Here is a 23240-nt window from a genome sequence, read left to right as displayed (position 1 = left end):
TTATATCTCTCACACAGACTTTTCCTCTGAGTTCCAGGCTCATATATCCAACCACCTACCTGACATTGCCCTTTTTATATTCAAGAACACTTTTAATCTCCTTAAAAATTATGACATAAGCACTATTATTATTCTCATTTTGAAAACTAGAAAACTGAGGCTCAGAAAAGTGAAATGTATTGTTTAAGTTTGCATAACTGATTCATGTTTGATGGAATTGGAACCCAGAACTCTCTGCCCTCAAACTTTATTTTTTTTCTGGCCATGCTGCATGGCAGGCGGGATCTTAGTTCCCTGACCAGGGATGGAACCCATGCTCCCTGCAGTGGAAGTGTGGAGCCCTAACCACTGGACTGCCAGGGAATCCCCTCTGCCCTCAAACTTTATGCTTTTATCTAACATATCATTATTGCCTCTTAAAATTTACATCAGGGAAATGGAGGTATCTTGCTTGAAATAATAATAATTATAATAGTAATAGTAATAATAAAACTATTACTGTTAAAAAGTGGAACCAATTTGTTTGAATAGGAATAAATCAACACTCTAGACAATTCAAAACTTAGACAATATAATAGAACCTTAGGACTGGATGACATTTTGAAGGTCATTCAGTCCATCCATCTTTCTTTCTTACTTGATTCTGGGACATTTTTGAGGTCATAGGGTTTTTTTTAAGAAATATTTTTCATTTGAATGGATTAATATTACTTTTCTGAGCAATGAGGAGAGAAAATGAATCACCTTAATATTATTTCAACTTCTGACTCTAGTTGTGTCTGATGACCTACCTCCGTGATTTGTTTTTACCTTGCAATTTGTGCATTACTAACCCTCCATTATCCTTTTTTTTTTTTTTTTAACTCGTTTGGGCTGAGATTCTCTCATTTACTTGATATTGCCTTTTGGGTATCTGAAGCCATTTCATGGTAAACAGGTTGAATACTAAAACAAATTATTTCCTCTGCCAAACAGGTTCTCTTGCTGTGTTCCCTTTCCCAACAGTTAGTACCACCATTAGTCCAGTTATGCCAGTCAGAAACCTAGGAGTCTTCCTAGATCCACTTCTCTCTCACTTCCCACATCTGGCTCCCATCACAGCCTGTCCTATATACCTTCTTCAGAGCTCTTGATTATCCTTGTCTCTCCACTTCTACTGCCACCACTTGAGTTAACCTCTAGCCTGGATCATTGGAGTAGCCAAGTAACTGATCACTCTACTTCCTTTTCTTGTTCCTTCCATTTTTTTCTCCAGAGTGCAAGTAATCTTTTAGACCCACAAATTCAATTATCTCATTCCTTGCTTAACATCCCACAATGGCTTCTCATTGCACTTGGAAAAGTCAAAACCTTCAAACATGGCCCTCAAGGTGCTGAATGGTCCACCCTACTTTCAGTGTCTGATATGCATCATGCTCCCTCCTACCGTGGGACCTCAGAACATGCAGTTTCCTCTTCTTGGAACACTGGTGAATGAAAAATGTTGCCTGTCATATCAGTAAACAAAGAATGTTGCAGCCATCAGCCACTACCGCTGCCCCCAATGATGAACCTGAGGGAACTCAGGGTGGAAACAAACAGGATGCCCACCATCAAGCCCTCAGCCACTACAGCCACCCCCAACGGTGCATCCTGAAAGGACTCAGGATGGGAAAGAAAAGGATACTGGCCCTAGATAGCTAAGGTGCATATCAAAGGAATTATTTCAATGAGCCCAGTCTCTTGCATGTTCCCATACATAGAAAAGTGCTAAATTCATTAACTTGAGATGTCTGGTTTTCTTTAACTAACAGTAATCTTTTGATGTTCCCACTACCTGGTCTTTGTTGCAAAACTCCTATAAATCCTGGCTCCTCCCTCACCTCATCAGGGCAGTCCCTCAGGGCAATCTGAGAGGCTGCCTCGCGGGCCTGAAGTCCTCTGAAAGTCTGTCAAATAAAACATAATTCTCAACTTTTAGGTTGTGCTTTTTTTTTTTTTTTTGTCGACGCACTGTTTTCTGTCCTTTTCACCCATTAACTAAGACTCTGCCCCCTAGTACAAAAAACCAAAGGGGGAGAAGACCATTTCTTCTCCCCACATCCAGGCAGGCACATGATCTAAGCCTGGACAAGCAAATAAATCTGGAGGGAAAGTTGCAAAAAGCACAGGGCTGATTAGAGCCTGAGCAGAGGGAGAGTTCAGTGTCGTGGTGGCAAGTATCCATGGGTGGCAGTCATTAGAGGCAGATGCTAGTTCCTGTAGCAGAGTCTTGACTATGCCTATCCTCTCTTGGATCCTGCCTTAGTCTGGCTCTTTAACATTTCTATCAATTCTGTGAGTCATCTGATACTCTTGCAGGAGGTTATTTTTCTGCTTAACTTAACCAGAGTCAGTGTCATGTTTATTATCAAGAATCCCAATGAGCAGTGCAGTGTGATTCCTTTATTAGTGGCTGACTCATCTGTGGGAGAGGGAGTTCTGTGGCTATTTTGCCCATCATTGTATTCAAAGCCCTTCATACAGTGCCTGGAATATAATTAGGACTCAATAAATGTTTTTTAGATGAGTAGATAGATCCTTCTCGATATTTCAGCAGCACTTTGCGCTGATGACTTTGTATTGTAATCCTGGTTTTGCCTTTAAAGACACATGCCTTGTCTTATTCATCTTTATGTTTTGCCAAGGGGCTGACACTGCCGGACTCATAGTAGGTGCTCTAGGTGTATATGTTGATTAAATGGGAACCACAAATTAACTTGTTTTGTAGAGCTGGCTGGGAGATGCTTATCTTAGCATTGCGTTCCAAATTCACATCTCTTTCTTCCCCAGCCCACCCCATCTCAAGCATCTGAAGTAGGTCGCATACCGGGGTACCCTTTGTACCTTAGTTCACTCTACACTCTCCTTTCCTATCAGCATGGGTCAGATTAAAGATTCCAATTGTCTAGGGAACTCAGCATTGGAATTCCAGATAATGTATGTATATTTTTGTCACCATCCTTATGCAGTGGACTTTGTGGATTTTTCACCTCTCTCTATATTAAAAAAAAATCAAAAATAAAACACTTCATTGAGGTATAATTTATACACAATAAAATCCAGCAATTTAAAGTATATACTTTACTGAGTACTAACAGATACATACTGTTAAGCAGTCGCTACCACAGTCACGATACAGAACATTTCATCACGCCAAGACATTCCCTGTGTCTCTTTTCAATCACCTCACCTCCCAGCCCTTAGCCCCTGACAATCATTGATTTGCTTTCTATCCCTATAATTACACCTCTTCTAAAATTTCAGATAAGTGGACTTACACAGTATGTGTAGTCTTTGTGTCTGGTTTCTTTCACTCTGCATAATGCTTCTGAGATTTGTCCAGGTTGCTGCTTGTATCACTAGGTTGTTCCTTTTATTGCTGAGTGGTATTCTGTTACCTGGACATAGCACCATTTGTTTATCCATTTACCAGCTGATTCATTGGGGTTGTTTCCAAGGTTTGACTATTATGAATATAGCTGCTATACATATTTGTATGGACACGTGTTTTAATTTCTTTTGGGTGAACCTAGGAGTGGGATTGCCAGTTCATAAAGTAAATGTATGTTTAACTTTCTAAAAAACTGCCAAACTGTTTTCCAAAGTGGCTATGCCATTAGGCATTCCCACCCCCAACATATGAGGTTGTGATTGCTCCACATCCTTGTAACATTTGGCATTATCATTCTTTTTAAATTGCATTGTGTTGTGGGGGTTTTGCTGTTGTTGTTGTTTTCATTTCTCTAATGCCTAATGATGTTGAGCATTTTATTATTTATAACTCTTCTTTGGTGAAGTGTCTGTTTCAGATCTTATACCCATTTTTAAAATCAGATTTTTTGTGTTCTTATTATTGAGTTGTAAAAGTTGCCATGCCTATTAAAAATCTGCTGGTATTTGGACTGGGGTTGTATTGGCTCTGTAAATCAAGCTGCAGAGAATTGTCATCTTAGCACTATTTAGTTTTCTGATCCATAAACATGCTGTATCTTTGCATTTATATAGGTCTTTAATTTCTCTCAGTAAAGTTTTGTAGTTTCTCAGTGTGTAGCTCTTGCATTTATTTCATTAGATGTATGCCTAAGTATTTAAGATTTTGGTGTTCTTATAAATCATGCTTTTTTTTTTTTTTTTTTTTTTTGTGGTACGCGGGCCTCACACTGTTGTGGTCTCTCCCGTTGCGGAGCACAGGCTCCGGACGCGCAGGCTCAGCGGCCATGGCTCACGGGCCCAGCCGCTCCGCGGCACGTGGGATCCTCCCAGACCGGGGCGCGAACCCGGTTCCCCTGCATCGGCAGGCGGACGCGCAACCACCGCGCCACCCGGGAAGCCCATAAATCATGCTTTTAATTTAAATTTCTAATTGTTCATTCTGGTATATAGAAAAACAAGTGATAGGACCTTGTATCCTGCAATCTTGCTAAATTATTATTTCTAGTAGCTTTATTAGGTGGCAAATAAACATGGTTTTAGTTCTTCCTTTCTGATTTGTTTACCTTTTATCTCTTTTCTTAGCCATGGCACTGGCTAGGGCCTTTAGTACAATATAGTACAATATTGAATAGAAATGATATGAGTGGGTATCTTTGCCTTATTCCCAATCTTAAGGGAAACCATTAAGTCCTTCTCCATTAAGTATGATGTTAGTCATAGATTTTTCATAGATGCTGTTTATATGGTTTAGGAAGTTCCCTTCTTCTAGTTTCCAGAGAGTGTGTGTGTATTTGTGTTTTAAATCATGAATGGGTATTAAATCTTGTCAAATGTTTCTTCCTTGTCTAGTGAAGTGATTATGGATTTTCTCTTTTTTTTAATAAATTTATTTTATTTTATTTTTGGCTGCATTAGGTCTTTATTGCTGCATGTGGGCTTTCTCTAGTTGCAGTGAGCAGGGGCTACTCTTTGTTGCAGTGCGTGGGCTTCTCATTGCAGTGGCTTCTCTTGTTGTGGAGCGTGGGCTCTAGGCACGCAAGCTTCAGTAGTTGCAGCTCGTGGGCTCTAGAGCACAGGCTCAGTAGTTGTGGCGCACGGGCTTAGCTGCTCCGTGGCATGTGGGATCTTCCCGGACCAGGGATCGAAACCGTGTCCCCTGCATTGACAGGCGGATTCTTAACCACTGCGCCACCAGGGAAGTCCCTGGATTTTCTCTTTTAGCCTGTTAATATGATGAATTCCACTGACCAATTTTTAGAGAGTAAACCAAAATTGTATTCTTGAGATAAGCCCTATATGGTCATGATGTTTTTATCATTTTATTGGTTTGGCCAAAAAGTTCGTTCGGGTTTGTCCTTAAGATGTTACAAAAATCCCGAATGAACTTTTTGGCCAATCCAATGTATAGTAGAGGAGGTGATTTGCTAAAATTTTCTTCAAAATTTTTGTATCTATATTATAAGGGATGGTGGTCTATAATGGTGCTTTTTCTTAATGTCTTTGGTTTTGTTATCCCTCATAGAATGACTTGGGAAGTGTTCCCTCCTCTTCTATTTTTCTCAAAGAGTTTGCATAGAACTGGTGTTATTTCTTCCTTAACGGTTTTATAGAATTCATCAGTGAAGTCATATGAAGCTGAAATTTTCTTTGTGGGTGGTTTTTAAACTACAGATTCAATTTTCTTAATAGATGTAGGGCTATTCATGTTATTTATTTGTTACTGTGTGAGTTTTGGGAGTATGTGTCTTGCAAAGTATTTGTCTATTTCATCCAAGTTGTTGAATTTATTGGCATGGCATTGTTCATTACACTCTGTTATCTTCATTTTCATGTATGCAGGATCTGTAATGACATCATCGCTTTCATTCCTAATGTTGGTGAATTGTAACCTCTCTATAGTTTTTCTCATCAGTCTGGCTAGAGATTTATAATTTGCTTTTTATCTTCTCAAAGAACCAACTCTTAGTTTCATTTTCTCTACTATCTTTCTGTTTCCTCTTTCATTAATTTCTGCTCTTTTTTCACCTTTTGCTTACGTTAGTTTGTTTGCTCTTTTTAAAAAATTTCTTAAAGTGGAAAATTAGATAATTGATTTAAGGCCTTTCTTCTTAAATATTATTGTTTAATGTTATAACTTTCCCTCTGAGCACTGCTTTAACTGTATCCCACAAATTTTGATGTGTTTTTTTAACATCTTTATTGGAGTATAATCGTTTACAATGGTGTGTTAGTTTCTGCTGTATAACAAAGTGAATCAGCTGTGAATATACATATATCCCTATACCTCCTCCCTCTTGCATCTCCCTCCCATCCTCCCTATCCCACCCCTCTAGGTGGTCACAAAGCACCGAGCTGATCTCCCTGTGCTATGCGGCTGCTTCCCACTAGCTATCTATTTTAGATTCCAGATATGAGTGATATCATATGATATTTGTCTTTCTCTGTCTGACTTACTTCACTTCGTGTGATACTCTCTAGGTCCATCCTTGTTGCTGCAAATGCCATTATTTCGTTCTTTTTCATGGCTAATATCTCATTGCATATAGTACCACATCTTCTTTATCCATTTTCTGTTGATGGACACTTAGGCTGCTTCTATGTCCTGGCTATTGTAAATAGAGCTGCAATGAACATTGTGGTACATGACTCTTTTTGAATTATGGTTTTCTCAGGGTATATACCCAGTAGTGGGATTGCTGGGTCGATGTGTTTTGTTTTTTACTTTCAGTGCAAAGTGTTCCTAATTTTTTAATTTTTCAAAAAAAATTTCTGATTTTTATTGTGATTTCTTTCTTGATCCATAGAATATTTAGAAATGTGCTGCTTAGTATCCAACTAGTCGGGTATTTTCCAGTATTTTTTTTTCTGTTATTGATATCTAATTTAACTCCACTGCAGTTACAGAATATATTTTGTATGATTTCAATTCTCTTAAATTTGAGACTTACTTTGTCACCCTGAATATGGTTTATCTAGGTAAATATTCCACATGCATTTGAAAAGAATGTGTCTTCTGCTACCGTTGCATGGTATGTCTTATAAATACCAATTAGATCAAGTTGTTTGGTACTTGATTACTCACTGTGTACTCACTGATTATCTTGATATTTGTTCTATTAACTACTGACAAAGGAGTGCTGAAGTCTCCAGCTATAATTATATCCTTATCTGTTTTTTCTTCCATTTCTTTTTTTTTTTTGGCTGCATATGGTTTTTTTTGGTTTGCAGCACATGGGATCTTCATTGAGGCAATGCGGGATCTTTCGTTGCGGCATGCAGGCACTTCATTGTGGTGTGAAGGCTTCTCTCTAGTTGTGGTGTGCGGGTTTTCTCTTCTCTAGTTGTGGCACGCAGACTCCAGGGCATGTGGGCTCTGTAGTTGTGGCGCGCAGGTTCCAGAGTGCGTGGGCTCTGTAGTTTCCAGCACGCAGGCTCTAGCTGAGACGCGTGAGCTTAGGAGTTGTGGCACGTGGGCTTAGTTGCCCTGCGGCATGTGGGATCTTAGTTCCCTGACCAGGGATTGAACCCGCGTCCTCTGCATTAGAAGGAGGATTCTTTACCACTGGACCACCAGGGAAGTCCCTCTTCCATTTCTATGAATATTTTCTTGATGTATTTGAAGCTCTGTTATTAGGTGCATACACATTTGTCATTATCAAGTGTCTCTCTTTGTTCCAGATATTATTCCTTGTTCTGAAATGTACTTTGTCTGAAAATACTGGTGTCTTCATGGTTTATCTTTTCTACCCTTTTACTTTTAATCTATCTGTGTTTTTGTGTTTCTATTGTTACAGTTTATGTGGGACTCCAGTTTCACATATTGATATTGTCTCCCAGGACACTGATGCTCTGTTTATTTCTTTCAGTATTTTTCTCTCTGTGTTATTCATTTAAGATAGTTTCTATTACTGTGTTTCAGGTTCACTGATCTTTTATTCTACAATGTTTAAGCTGTTGCTAATGTCATCCATTGTATTTTTCATTTCACTGATTGTTGTCTTGTTTTCTAGAAATTCTATGGTTCTTTATTTATATCTTTCAGTCTCCTCCTCTTCATTCTTAACTTTCTTCTACCTTCTTTAATATATGGAGCATTTTTATAATAGCTTTTTAAAACATCCTTCTCTGCTAATTCCACTGTTTCTGTCATTTTTCGCTCTGGTGATGAAACTTATTTTTCTCCCCATTATAGATCTTAGTTTTTCTGCTCCTTTGCATGCCGGTAATTTTTTTAAAAATTGAATTCTGTACATCATGTTGTTTACTTTGTTGGATGATGCATTTTGTTGTATGCCTTACATAGTGTTGGACTTCTTTCCTGATATATAATTATGTTACTTGGAATTAGTTGGATTGTTTCAAGGCCTTGCTTTAAAGCTTTTTTAGGATGAATCCAGAGTAGCCCTACTACCAAGAAGGCAATACGCTCCTCAGGTCATTACCTGATGTCTCTTGTACTCTTGAGATGTTTTCACTATTGCTGGTAGGAAACATGAACTTTGTGAGCTGCAGGCACTGTTTGGTGTATGGCTTCCTTGGGTTTCTTTCTCTGGACTCAGGTGGTTTTCCCTCACACATGCATAGATCATTACCCAGCTGAAGACTTCAGAGCTGTCTCTCCACTAGCCCCCTCCTCTTGGAAGGAAAATCTAGCTGCCTTGGCCTCCGCAGACTTCAATCTCTATCTCCTCAACTCAGTGAGACTGCTGCACTCTGGATTATCACTTTGTGTTGTACGACGTAGAAACTTCTTCTAGGCAGAAAACTGGGGCAATTGTAGTGCTCGCCTCATTCATTTCCCTTCTCTTGGGGATTATAGTCCTATGTTACCTAGTGTCCAATGTCTGAAAACCATAACTTTTGTTGTCTGATTTTCTAACTGTTTAAGGCAGAAAGGTAAATCCAGTACCCGTTACTTCATTGTGGCCAGAGGTGGAATTACATACACATTAGCTTGGCCAAACTTAATCCTTCAACTCTCTGGACACACAAATGTGGAATTTTTGTGGTCTAGAATTTAATGGTTAAGGATATATATGACTGCCATAAGTTTGGAAGAACCAGGATGGGAAATGTTTTCAATATAATGTCTAAAATAACTCAGATGACCGCAGTACTGGTGGGAAATTATTCTAACCTGAATGTACTGCTCTGATTTCTTGTCTACAATTGTGGATATATATTAGAATGGTTTAGTAATGTTGAGTGTAGTGTGACAGCTCCATTTAAGTATAGGAAGCATTTTGAAGGATGGTAAGAGGGGAGGAAGAAGGCTCTGGTCTTGGCTTCCTTTGTTTCTGGGAACAAACCAATGTTGCTATTATCAGATTTGCTAGAGGGATTATGAGAGCTGAAGTGGTAGGAGACCCCACCATTGGTCCCTTTGAGCAAGACTGAAGGTTGGGGAAGGGCAGGAAGGAGAGAGTCAAAGACCACTATCCATTTCCTTGACTTTATTTTTAATCAGATGAACTCCTTTCTTGCACTGAGAGCTAGCTCCTGATACAAAGGACGCCAGTTTTAATGGATGCTCAGATAGAAAAAAGAGATACTAGTTCTCTCTCGTCAGCAATTCTGGAGATGCCTTATAATGGCAACTACCAAGCTCTGGTTGCTAAATACTGGGTTTGCAGCTTTTTATTATAATCATCCCATTTTAGTTTCAGAGCATATTTTAATTGGATGGTTTTGACTTATTTGGAGTTGTCAGAATCCATATAACATACCAGAATAACCTTAGGGATTTTGAAATGTGTGTCTCAAAATAGAGCTGGAAAAAAAAAAGGAGTAGAATCTGTGTTGGTTTTAAAATCCACTTGGAGCAGAGGAAATTTACAGCTCGGGCTGCTTTGTGGACTCTCCCGACATCACTGCTGATTCTGCACTTTGGGGAACAGGTTGTCATTTCAGTGTTGCCAGGTTGTTCATTTTAAATGATCTGTTCAGAACAAAATACGCTCTGTTAAGAAAACTTTGGGCTAAATTATTTTACCAAAACAGTTTCCATGTCATACTAAAAGATGAGATTTGCCACATCAATAGTATTTTAGGAAAACCAGCTAAAATTGATAGTGAAGTGCCCTAAATACTTGAAAAGGTATGAGAGTTACAATTCATCAGGAAGCCGTTCATCTCCAGCTTTGTAATATTTTGAAACAGGGTCATCTATTGGAATTCCCTAACTATGAAAAAATGGGTGCATCCTCTAAGATCTTACATTCAAATTTTTAAAATAAAATTTTTTAAATCTCAAAATAAAAATTTAAAAATTCTTTGTAACGCCTCTAAATCCAAATTAACTGTTCCTTATATAAATAGTCTGCTCAGAAATAAATATCTTTCCACTCAAATTCCTGTGTTGATTAATTTGATATCATAATCTGTGGGTACACAAGCAATTAAGTTTCTAAAAGTTCTAAATTGTTTACTTTTTTCTCTTCCTATGAAAAACAGCCCCTTCTAGCCAGCCTCCTCTCATGCCTCCCCACCCCTCCACCTCCTCCACCCCTTCCACCAGGAAATCTCATTGAAGAATTAAGGAATGTAAATGTGAGACAGTCTGAGAATTCTACAAGACAGTGTATGACATAGGATAAAGACATTTGTTAAAAATGTAACTGCAGATGAACGACCAAACACATTGTTGGAATTGTATGAGGTGTCAAAGGGTGTTTCCTTGGACTGACTGGAGAGAACAGGCCCCTAAGGAGAGGTATATACAAATTTCTCCCTAACCAAATGGGATGGAGGGTTTGTTCACCAAACACACTTTGTTCTGTTCCTGGAAACTTAGCTAAATTACATTTCGCAGCATCCCCTGCAATTCGGTGGGGTCCTGTGATTGAGTTCTGGCAAATGGAATGTGGATGGATAAGATATACTGCCCTTCCAGTCCTGACTCTTAAGATACACTGCACCAACCTCCATGTTTCTTTAGTCTCCCTATCAATCGCCATCTGGTGGGTGTCATTGCCCCTGTGGACAACAGGAACCTTTATCAACTTGAGTACTTCAGTGTCTGTGTGGAGCCTACCCCTGCCCTCTGATCAACCTATAACAACTGTGACGTGGACATGAAATATGCTTTCATCATTTTAAGCCAATGAGACTTGAGGATTTTTTGTTAATTAACCTGATAAATACAGGAGAGAAGAAACAATGGAGGAAAGAAAAAAGATAATGTGAGAGAAAGGCAATAAGGTCCAAATTTCCTTCAGAGACACTGGGGAGCATTCTGACTCTTCTCCAGGTTTCAGAGTAAGCACATGGTTGAGGAGTTCTGAAAACATCTAGCAGAATAGCTGGAAGGAGAAGCACAGAGTGCCTCCAGATAGGGTTTGAGGTGATGGGGTCAGAAAGGTGGGCTGTGGATAGAGATGATGAAACTTGGACAGAGATGCTCCCCAGAGCTTGAGACATGGTGACTGCAGTATGAAGTGTTTACGGTATGAGAAATGGAACAGGGCTTGTCAGCTTTAGCCACGAGGCATTTACTTATGTTATCACGCATTGTTTCAGGCTAATTAAATTTCTCAGGTAACTCTTTTCCAAGATGTCCTACAAGATGTGGTTATGTGCCTGACCCCATATAGTAATTGGTGTTCCAGGTATATTCAGGCTGGGCAGAGTGGGATATAGGAAAACCCTTCACCTGAGCCACTTGTGGAAGCAGTACTTGGCACACGTTTAACACACAAGGAGTCCTTTATTTTTTAGCATCTTTATTGGAGTATAATTGCTTTCCAATGGTGTGTTAGTTTCTGCTGTATAACAAAGTGAATCAACTATACATATACATATATCCCCATATCTCATCCCTCTTGCATCTACCTCCCACCCTCCATATCCCACCCACTAGGTGGACACAAAGCACCGAGCTGATCTCCCTGTGCTATGCAGTTGCTTCCCACTAGCTATCCATTTTACATTTGGTAGTGTATGTATGTCCATGCCACTCTCTCACTTCGTCCCAGCTTACCCTTCCCCCTCCCCATGTCCTCAAGTCCATTCTCTACGTTTGGTCTTTATTCCTGTCCTGTCACTAGGTTGTTCAGAAACTTTTTTGTTTTTTTTAGATTACATATATATCTGTTAGCATACGGTATTTGTTTTTCTCTTTCTGACTTACTTCACTCTGTATGACAGTCTCTAGGTCCATCCACCTCACTACAAATAACTCAATTTCATTTCTTTTTATGGCTGAGTAATATTCCATTGTATATATGTGCCACATCTTCTTTATCCATTCATCTGTCAATGGACACTTAGGTTGCTTCCGTGTCCTGGCTATTGTAAATAGTGCTGCAATGAACATTATAGTACATGTCTATTTTTGAATTATGGTTTTCTCAGGGTATTTGCCCAGTAGTGGTATTGCTGGGTCATATGGTAGTTCTATTTTTAGTTTTTTAGGGAACCTCCATACTGTTCTCCATAGTGGCTGTATTAATTTACATTCCCACCAACAGTGCAAGAGGGTTCTCTTTTCTCCGCACCCTCTCCAGCATTTATTGTTTGTAGACTTTTTGATGATGGCCATTCTGACTGGTGTGAGGTGATACCTCACTGTAGCTTTGATTTGCATTTCTCTAATAATTAGTGATGTTGAACATCTTTTCATGTGTTTGTTGGCAATCATTTCTTTGGAGAAATATCTGTTTAGGTCTTCCACCCATTTTTGGATTGGTTTTTTTTTTTTTTTTTGATATTGAGCTGCTTGTATAGTTTGGAGATTAATCCTTTGTCAGTTGCTTCGTTTGCAAATATTTTCTCACACTCTCAGGTTTATCCTTTCCTCTTGTTTATGGTTTTCTTTGCTGTGAAAAAGCTTTTAAGTTTCATTAGGTCCCATTCATTTATTTTTGTTTTTTATTTCCATTTCTCTAGGAGGTGGGTCAAAAAGGATCTTGCTTGTGGGTTTATCTCTGGGCTTTCTATCCTGTTCCATTGATCTATATTTCTGTTTTTGTGCCAGTACCATACTGTCTTGATTATTGTAGCTTTGTAGTATAGTCTGAAGTCAGGGAGCCTGATTCCTCCAGCTCCATTTTTCGTTCTCAAGATTGCTTTGGCAATTCGGGGTCTTTTATGTTTCCATTCAAATTGTGAAATTTTTTGTTCTAGTTTTGTAAAAAATGCCATTGGTAGTTTGACAGGGATTGCATTGAATCTGTACATTGCTTTGGGTAGTACAGTCATTTTCACAATGTTGATTCTTCCAATCCAAGAACATGGTATATCTCTCCATCTGTTTGTATCATCTTTAATTTCTTTCATCAGTGTCTTACAGTTTTCTGCATACAGGTCTTTTGTCTCCTTAGGTTGGTTTATTCCTAGGTATTTTATTCCTTCTGTTGCAATGTTAAATGGGAGTATTTCCTTAATTTCTCTTTTAGATTGTTTGTCGTTAGTGTATAGGAATACAAGAGATTTCTGTGCATTACTTTTGTATCCTACTACTTTACCAAATTCATTGATTAGCTCTAGTAGTTTTCTGGTAGCATCTTTAGGATTCTCTATGTATAGTATCATCTCATCTGCAAACAGTGACAGTTTTACTTCTTCTTTTCTGATTTGGATTCCTTTTATTTCTTTTTCTTCTCTGATTGCTGTGGCTAAAACTTCCAAAACTATATTGAATAATAGGGATGAGAGTGGACACCTTGTTTTGTTCCTGATCTTAGAGGACATGGTTTCAGTTTTTCACCATTGAGAATGATGTTGGCTGTGGATTTGTCATATATGGCCTTTATTATGTTGAGGTAGGTTCCCTCTATGCCCACTTTCTGGAGAGTTTTTATCATAAATGGGTGTTGAATTTTGTCAAAAGCTTTTTCTGCATCTGTTGAGATTATCATATGGTTTTTATCCTTCAACTTGTTAATATGGTGCATCACATTGATTGATTTCCATATATTGAAGAATCCTTCATTTCCGGGATAAACCACACTTGATCATGGTGTATGATCCTTTTAATGTGCTGTTGGATTCTGTTTGCTACTATTTTGTTGAGGATTTTTGCATCCATGTTCATCAGTGATATTGGCCTGTAGTTTTCTTTTTTTGTGTGACATCTTTGTCTTGTTTTGTATCACAGTGATGGTGGCCTTATAGAATGGGTTTGGGAGTGTTCCTCCCTCTGCTATATTTTGGAAGAGTTTGAGAAGGATAGGTGTTAGCTCTTCTCTAAATGTTTGACAGAATTCACCTGTGAAGCCATCTTGTCCTGGGCCTTTGTTTGTTGGAAGAATTTAAATCACAGTTTCAATTTCAGTGCTTGTGATTGGTCTGTTCATATTTTCTATTTCTTCATGCTTCAGTCTCAGAAGTTGTGCATTTCTAAGAATTTGTCCATTTCTTCCAGGTTTTCCATTTTATTGCCATATAGTTGCTTGCAGTAATTTCTCATGATCTTTTGTATTTCTGCACTGTCAGTTGTTACTTCTCCTTTTTCATTTTTAATTCTGTTGATTTGAGTCTTCTCCCTTTTTTTCTTAATGAGTCTGGCTAGTGGTTTATCAATTTCGTTTATCTTCTCAAAGAACCAGCTTTTAGTTTTATTGATCTTTGCTATTGTTTCTTTCATTTCTTTTTCATATATTGCTGATCTGATCTTTATGATTTCTTTCTTTCTGCTAACTTTGGATTTTTTTGTTCTTCCTTCTAATTGCTTTATGTGTAAGGTTAGGTTGTTTATTTGAGATTTTCCTTGTTTCTTGAGGTGGGATTGTATAGCTATAAGCTTCCCTCTTAGAACTGCTTTTGCTGCATCCCATAGGCTTTGGATCATTGTGTTTTCATTATCATTTGTTTCTAGGTATTTTTTGATTTCCTCCTTGATTTATTCAGCGATCTCTTGGTTATTTAGTAGTGAACTGTTTAGCCTCCATGTGTTCGTATTTTTTACAGTGTTTTTTCCTGTAACTGATACCTAGTCTCATAGTGTTGTGGTTGGAAAAGATACTTGATACGATTTCAAGTTTCTTAAATTTACCAAGGCTTGATTTGTGACCCAAGATATGATCTATCCTGGAGAATGTTCCATGAGCACTTGAGAAAAATGTGTATTCTGTTGTTTTGGGATGGAATGTCCTATAAATACCCATTAAGTATGTTCCATGAGCACTTGAGAAAAATGTGTATTCTGTTGTTTTGGGATGGAATGTCCTATAAATACCAATTAAGTCCATTTTTTCTAATGTGTCATTTAAAGCTTGTGTTTCCTTATTTATTTTCATTTTGGATGATCTGTCCATTGGTGAAAGTGGGGTGTTAAAGTTCTCTACTATTATTGTGTTACTGTCAGTTTCCCCTTTTATGGTTGTTAGCGTTTGCCTCATGTGTTGAGGTGCTCCTATGTTGGGTGCATAAATATTTACAATTGTTATATCTTCTTCTTGGATTGATCCCCTTGATCATTATGTAGTGTCCTTCTTTGTCTCTTGTAATAGTCTTTATTTTAAAGTCTATTTTGTCTGATATGAGAATTGCTATTCCAGCTTTCTTTTGATTTCCATTTGCATGGAATATCTTTTTCCATCCCCTCACTTTCAGTCTGTATGTGTCCCTAAGTCTGAAGTGGGTCTCTTGTAGACAGCATATATATGGGACTTGTTTTTGTATTCATTCAGCCAGTCGATGTCTTTTGGTTGGAACATTTAATGCATTTACATTTAATGTAATTATCGATATGTGTGTTCCTATTACCATTTTCTTAATTGTTTTGGGTTTGTTTTTGTAGGTCTTTTATCAGCTGTTAACCTTATGGAGATTCCCTTGTGTGTTATTTGTTGTTTTTCCCTTGCTGCTTTTAATATTTTTTCTTTGTATTTAATTTTTGATAGTTTAATATGTGTCTTGGCATGTTTCTCCTTGGATTTATCCTGTATGGGATTCTCTGCACTTCCTGGACTTGATTGACTATTCCTTTCCCATGTTAGGGAAGTTTTCAACTGCAATCTCTTCAAATATTTTTCAGACCATTTCTTTTTCTCTTCTTCTTCTGGGACCCCTATAATTCGAATGTTGGTGCGTTTAATGTTGTCCCAGAGGTCTCTGAGCCTGTCCTCATTTCTTTTTATTCTCTTTTCTTTATTCAGCTCTGTGGCAGTTATTTCCACTATTTTATCTTCCAGGTCATTTATCCGTTCTTCTGCCTCAGTTATTCTGCTATTGATTCCTTCTAGAGAATTTTTAATTTCATTTATTGTGTTGTTCATCATTGTTTATTTGCTGTTTAGTTCTTTAGGTCCTTGTTAAACGTTTCTTGTATTTTCTCCATTCTATTTCCAAGATTTTGGATCATGTTTACTATCATTATTCTGAATGGTTTTTCAGGTAGACTGCTTATTTTCTCTTCATTTGTTTGGTCTGGTAAAAACCTGGTTTTTACCTTGCTCCTTCATCTGCTGTGTGTTTTTCTGTCTTCTCGTTTTGTTAGCTTACTGTGTTTGGGGTCTCCTTTTCTCAGCCTGCAGCTTCGTAGTTCCCTTTGTTTTTGGTGTCTGCCCCCAGTGGGTGAGGTTGGTTTAGTGGCTTGTGTAGGCTTCCTGGTGGAGGCGACTGGTGCCTGTGTTCTGGTGGTTGGACTGGATCTTGTCTTTCTGGTGGGCAAGGCCATGTCCAGTGGTGTGTTTTGGGGTGTCTGTGAACTTAGTATGATTTTAGGCAGCCTCTCTGCTAATGGGTGGGTTTGTGTTCGTCTTGCTAGTTGTTTGGCATGGGGCATCCAGCACTGGAGCTTGCTGGCCATTGGGTGGAACTGGGTCTTAGTGTTGAGATGGAGATCCTGGGAGAGCTCTTATTGATTGATATTACGTGGGGCTCGGAGGTCTCTGGTTGTCCAATGTTCTGGACTCGGCTCTCCCACCTCGGAGGCTCAGGCCTGACAGCTGGCTGAAGCACCAAGACCCTGCCAGCCACACAGCACTCTTGTTTCCAACAGACCCTGCAGGCAGAGATCCAGGAGACTGACTGATGTGCTAGGAATCCTCACCTTCTGCTGGCTTCTGTCAGGTATCCCAGAATCTCTTTTTGCAACAGCTTTGGGGCAAGTAGTGTCCAGCCAGTAAAGTTGCATCCCAATCTCATCCCAGCTGTTGGGTAGGAAGAAATTGCCCTCTACCCTTCTAGGTTCTTCTGGCTGGTCAAAATGGTTGAAACTCTCACCTTAAATACCATCTTCTACTCAAGGAGTCCTTTAAATGGGAAAAAGAAATAGAAATCACTGGGCCAACAGAGGTCAAATTTTGCAGAGGAACTGAGACTTGAGCTTAACTAGGGACTGACAGAGGAGAAGGAGGGAAGCATGACTGGTGGCAGAAGGCGAAGAGAGAGGAGTGAATAAGGAGATATTGTTGACGGATAGAAAGGCAGTTGGTCTTATAGGATTGAGGTAGAAGAAGAGGGTGAAATTAAGCAGCAAAAACAAAATGAAGGAAGGTTACTAAGAGCTTTGAAAACCGCCACTCGGATTTGGATTTGAAGCCAGATTTGATTGGCCAGAGCTTCCTGGCCAATCAAATGTTGTCTAATAATATTAATTAATAGGGACTTCCTTGGTGGTCCAGTGGTTAAGACTCTGTGCTCCCAATACAAGGGGCCCTGGTTCAATCCCTAGTCAGCAAAGTAGATCCCACATTCTGCAAATAAGGGCCCGCGTGCCACAACTAAAAGATCCTGCATGCCACAACTAAAGATCCTACATGCTGCAACTAAGACCTGGCACAGCCAAATAAATAAACAAAACTATGGTTTTTAAAAATAAATTTATTTATTTATTTTTGGCTGCGTTGGGTCTTCAATGCTGTGCGTGGACTTTCTCTAGTTATGGCGAGCAGGGGCTACTCTTCGTTGCGGTGCGCGGTCTTCTTTCTCATTGTGGTGGTTTTTCTTGTTGTGGAGCATGGGCTCTAGGCATGTGGGCTTCAGTAGTTGTGGCACGTGAGCTCAGTAGTTGTGGCTCACGGGCTGTAGAACACAGGCTCAGCAGCTGTGGCGCATGGGCTTAGTCGCTCCGTGGCATGTGGAATCTTCCTGGACCAGGGCTCGAACCCGTGTCCCCTGCATTGGCAAGTGGATTCTTAACCACTGCACCGCCAGGGAAGTCCCCAAAACTATGTTTAAAAAAAAAATAGATAAACTGGTCTTACCCAATCATTTGTTCTGGTACCTGCCATCCTTCACTTTTCCCCCATGGCACACTCATGGGCATTTCAAGCTGAGAGAGGGTCTGCTAAACACCCTGCTCCTAAATCTAAACACTCACAGATAATGAAAAGTACTAGTCTGTGCTTCTTCCTTGAGTACCCTCTCTCCTCCTCTGCCCAATGATGCTGTCTAATCCTTCTAGATCCTGTTCTATCACCTTCTGTACTGTAAAGCCTGCCCTGAAGCCTCACCAAGATAGCTGATCACCCTTTCCCTTGTGCAGCCATAGTACCAGATATATGTCATTTCTATCTCTTGCTTATTGCAAGTATTTATTACTTATTATTCATTACTATCTGGCTCCCACACTAACTGTGGATTCCTTGAAGGCAGGGGCCGTGTCTCATTTAACTCTCTATCCCTGGCTCTAAGGGCAAGGCCTGCCATCTCATGGGTGCTCAAGATTAACATATGAGGGCTTCCCTGGTGGCACAGTGGTTGAGAGTCTGCCTGCCGATGCAGGGGATGTGGGTTTGTGCCCCGGTCCGGGAGGATCCTGCATGCCGCGGAGCGGCTGGGCCCGTGAGCCATGGCCGCTGAGCCTGCGCGTCCAGAGCCTGTGCTCCGCAACGGGAGAGGCCACAGCAGTGAGAGGCCCACGTACCGCAAAAAAAAAAAAAAAAAAAAAAAAAAGATTAATATATGATATACAGAGTGAAGTAAGTCAGAAAGAGAAAAACGAATATCATATATTAACGCATACATGTGGAACCTAGAAAAATGGTGCAGATGAACCAGTGTGCAGGGCAGAAATAGAGACACAGATGTAGAGAACAAACATATGGACACCAAGGGGGAAAAGTGGTGGCAGGGTGGTGGTGGTGGGATGAACTGGGAGATTGGGATTGACATGTATACACTGATATGTATAAAATCGATAACTAATAAGAACCTGCTGTATAAAAAAATAAATAAAATTTTAAAAAAACTAAAAAAAAAAAAGATTAATATATGATAAATGCACAGATGGATGGATGAATGAAAAATAGGTAGGTTTATTTTCCCAAGGCTGGAGACGTCACTCACACATCCAGCCATTACATACACTTATTTGCCTGCACATCTGTCTTTCTTTATTAGATTGTAAGGCTCCTTGAGTCTTGTTCACAAATTTATTCTCAGCGCAGTTCAGTGTCTGGCATATGTTGGGGAGGAAGACATTTTTCTCTACCTTTCTAGGTTCTTCTTGCTGGTCTAAGTATTAAATTGACATGAGACTAACAGGAGATAATCAAACAAAAGTTTAATAACACATATACATGGGAGAAACCCAGGAGAACAGAGTAACTCCCAAAACGAGTAAAGCCCTCACCTTAAATATCATCCTCAGCTAGACAAAAGAGGATGTTGGGGACAGTGGTGTGGGACTTCAAAGGGGAGGAAGGCAATTCACATGGAAGTGGAAAAAAAAAAGTTTGGTAAACAAATGCTTGCTGGGCCAAGTAGAGACAATGGGACACAGAGGGGAATTTTAACAAACGGGCTTTCCTAAGTTCTTCCCTGTTTACACACCTGGTTCATACTGTAGTTATCTATAGTGATAGCTCCCTTCCTGGAACAGGTCCTCTATTTACGTTTTTCAGGCAATTAGGGGGAAGGTTAAAGGTTCTTCCTGAGTCTTTTGGGCCTTAAAAATAATCGACTTATATCAATCCTATGCCAAAGAGACATTTTGGGGCAGCAAATTTTGCTCCCCTTACATGTATATAAAACATTAAGTAAAATGTTTACTGAATAAGTGGATGCATGGATGGTTCTTATAAGCACTCACAAATTTCCAAGATTCGGTGGTGTGGTATGGGGTCTTGGAAGGAATTTGGTAACTGAAAATTGTATATTATTATAAGTAAACAGTTGCTAGAAGACTGCTTACATATTCACACATGGTAAGACACAAATTTGAAAGTAGAAGACACAAACTTGAGAATGGAGAATATTTGAAATAGTATTATGGTATATTGTTTGAAGTAAACAAATTGCAGAAAACTTTGCACTTAGACACAGAAATTCTTTTTTTTTTTTTTTTTTTGGTTGCACTGGGTCTTAGTTGCGGCAGGCGGGCTCCTCAGTTGCAGCATGCGAACTCTTAGTTGCAGCATGGCTGTGGGATCTAGTTCCCTGACCAGGGATTGAACCTGGGCCCCCTGCATTGGGAGCACAGAGTCTTAACCACTGCACCACCAGAGAAGTCCCCGTTTTGAGTTTTGACATTGAAACCTTTTCTCTCTGCATAAGATAAACTAAACTGAGCCCACTGTAATTAATCTCTTGCTTTTCTGAGGAGCTCTTGTAAATAGGCCAATAAAAAGTAAGCTATAGTTTCTGAGGTAGCAGCCTTGGGGGATGTAGACCAGTGAGGAGCTGACCTCCATCTGACAGAAGTAAGTGTGCTGGGCCCAGCCATGGGAAGTCTGTTGAAGGGTACCTCCTACTAGTTCAGATGATACATTGAGACCTAACTCGACTTGTGACTTCCACCTTCCACCCAAGAGGAGCCACTGATCTTGCATTTATACCCAGCCAAATCCAAGAGCAGTAGAAAATGTCTGGGCACATGGTTTCTTTTTGTTCTTGATTCACTAAAACAAACAAACAGGCTTCTTTCCTCCCTTTTTAAGAGGAAGGGTTAAAAGTGCTTCATTTAATCTTGAGTGACTTGGGAAGAACTGAAATAGACCATTTCCTCTGACCCTAATTTCTCTAAACAGCTCAGAGTTTTCAGAAAACACAGACTCAAAAAGTTGCTTTTAGCATTAAACGTGACATATACATGAAAGTGCTTTACAAACTGGGGAATACTGTGTCACTAATAGGTCCTATAATTAAGGTTTACCCACAAAATGCACATAGTTTTCACTGAAAACATATTGGTATAATCAGTGCATGAAATATTCTTTCCCTAAAGATGCAGATAAATAGTTCAAGTAACATTCAATGAATTGAGCAATGCTAACAAGCACTGGTATAATTCTGGCTAAAATAAATATTAAGAAAGGATTTTATCCTGTTTTATGTCTCAACTCTCAACTTTATTGGGCCCAGCCTAGACATACTGCTTCTTCATTTAAATTTGCCACAGAAATTAATCGATGACAGTGGTTGTGGCGTTATTTGAAGTAGGCAGAATCTATCCGTGTGTGTGTGTGTGTGTGTGTGTGTGTGTGTGTAACAAGGAAGTGAGGAGAATAACAATAACTCTTCCAGACTATGACCATGGCATCTTCATGCTCATGAAATGCATAAGTACAGAACAGAGAACAAAGAAGCTATTCAAATATTCCCATCACTCATCTCATTACAGAAACCCATGAATACACCAAGGCAGGTGTGTGGTGACCAAAGATAACTTATGAGCAGCAAAGAAATAAAATGTTATTTCAAAAACTCGAGAGCTCGAGGAGAAGATGGCGGAAAAGTAAGACGCAGAGATCACCTTCCTCCCCACAGATACATCAGAAATACTTCTACACGTGGAACTGCTCCTACAGAACACCCACTGAACGCTGGCAGAAGACCTCAGACCTTCCAAAAGGCAAGAAACTCCCCACGTACCTGGGTAGGGCAAAAGAAAAAGAAAAAACAGAGACAAAAGAACAGGGACGGGACCTGCACCAGTGGGAGGGAGCCGTGAAGGAGGAAAGGTTTCCACACACTAGAAGCCCCTTCACGGGCAGAGACTGCGGGTGGCGGAGGGGGGAAGCTTCGGATCCGCGGAGGAGAGCGCAGCCACAGGGGTGCGAAGGGCAAAGCGGAGAGATTCCCGCACAGAGGATGGGTGCCGACCAGCACTCACCAGCCCGAGAGGTTTATCTGCTCACCCGCCGGGACGGGCGGGGGCTGGGAGCTGAGGCTCGGGCTTCTCTGTTGGATCGCAGGGAGAGGACTGGGGTTGGCAGTGTGAACACAGCCCGAAGGGGTTAGTGCACCACGGCTAGCCGGGAGGGAGTGCAGGAAAACGTCTGGAGATGCCGAAGGGGCAAGAGACTTTTCCTTCCCTCTTTGTTTCCTGGTGCGCAAGGAGAGGGGATTAAGAGCGCCACTTAAAGGAGCTCCAGAGACGGGCGCGAGCCACGGCTATCAGCGGGGACCCCAGAGACGGGCATGAGACACTAAGGCCGCTGCTGCCGCCACCAAGAAGCCTGTGTGTGAGCACAGGTCACTCTCCACACCTCCCCTCCCGGAAGCCTGTGCAGCCCGCCACTGCCAGGGTCCCGTGATCCAGGGACAACTTCCCCGGGAGAACACACGGTGCACCTCAGGCTGGTGCAACGTCATGCCGGCCTCTGCCGCCGCAGGATCTCCCCGCATCCGTACCCCTCCCTACCCCCGGCCTGAGTGAGCCAGAGCCCCGGAATCAGCTGCTCCTTTAACCCCGTCCTGTCTGGGCGAAGGCATGCCGGCCTCTGCCGCCGCAGGATCTCCCCGCATCCGTACCCCTCCCTACCCCCGGCCTGAGTGAGCCAGAGCCCCGGAATCAGCTGCTCCTTTAACCCCGTCCTGTCTGAGCGAAGAACAGACGCCCTCAGGCGACCTACACACAGAGGCGGGGCCAAATCCCAAGCTGAACCCCGGGAGCTGTGCGAACAAAGAAGGGAAAGGGAAATCTCTCCCAGCAGCCTCAGAAGCAGCGGATTAACGCTCCAAAATCAACTTGATGTACCCTGCATCTGTGGAATACCTGAATAGACAACGAATCATCCCAAATTGAGGAGGTGAACTTTGGGAGCGAGATATATTATTTTTTCCCCTTTTCCTCTTTTCGTGAGTGTGTGTGTGTCTGCTTCTGTGTGAGATTTTTGTCTGTATAGCTTTGCTTTCACCATTTGTCCTAGGATTCTGTCCGTCCGTTTTTTTTTTTACTTAAAAATTTTTTTTCATAATAAATATTTTTATCTTAATAACTTTATTTTATTTTATCTTACTTTATTTTATTTTATCCTCTTTCTTTCTTTCTATTTTTTCTCCCTTTTATTCTGAGCCGTTTGGATGAAAGGCTCTTGGTGCTCCAGCCAGGCATCAGGGCTGTGCCACTGAGGTGGGAGAGCCAAATTCAGGACACTGGTCCACAAGAGACCTCC

At 40.5% G+C, this 23240-nt stretch overlaps 1 long non-coding RNA gene across 1 annotated transcript in view; it reads left to right on the top strand.

Moving 5' to 3' along the window:
* LOC114486889 (uncharacterized) overlaps nt 1-21751 on the top strand; it is a 68843-nt gene extending 47092 nt beyond the window's left edge. Inside the window, exon 5 of the long non-coding RNA XR_003681284.2 lies at nt 21464-21751. This is a non-coding gene — a long non-coding RNA (uncharacterized lncRNA). The remainder of the gene's footprint in view (nt 1-21463) is intronic.
* The last annotated feature ends 1489 nt before the right edge of the window (nt 21752-23240 follow it).

Source organism: Physeter macrocephalus, chromosome 9, assembly GCF_002837175.3.
Source record: "Physeter macrocephalus isolate SW-GA chromosome 9, ASM283717v5, whole genome shotgun sequence".
NCBI classification, from domain to species: domain Eukaryota; kingdom Metazoa; phylum Chordata; class Mammalia; order Artiodactyla; family Physeteridae; genus Physeter; species Physeter macrocephalus.
Note: the sequence above shows the minus strand (reverse complement) of the source record. Positions and strands in the feature narration are given on the sequence as shown.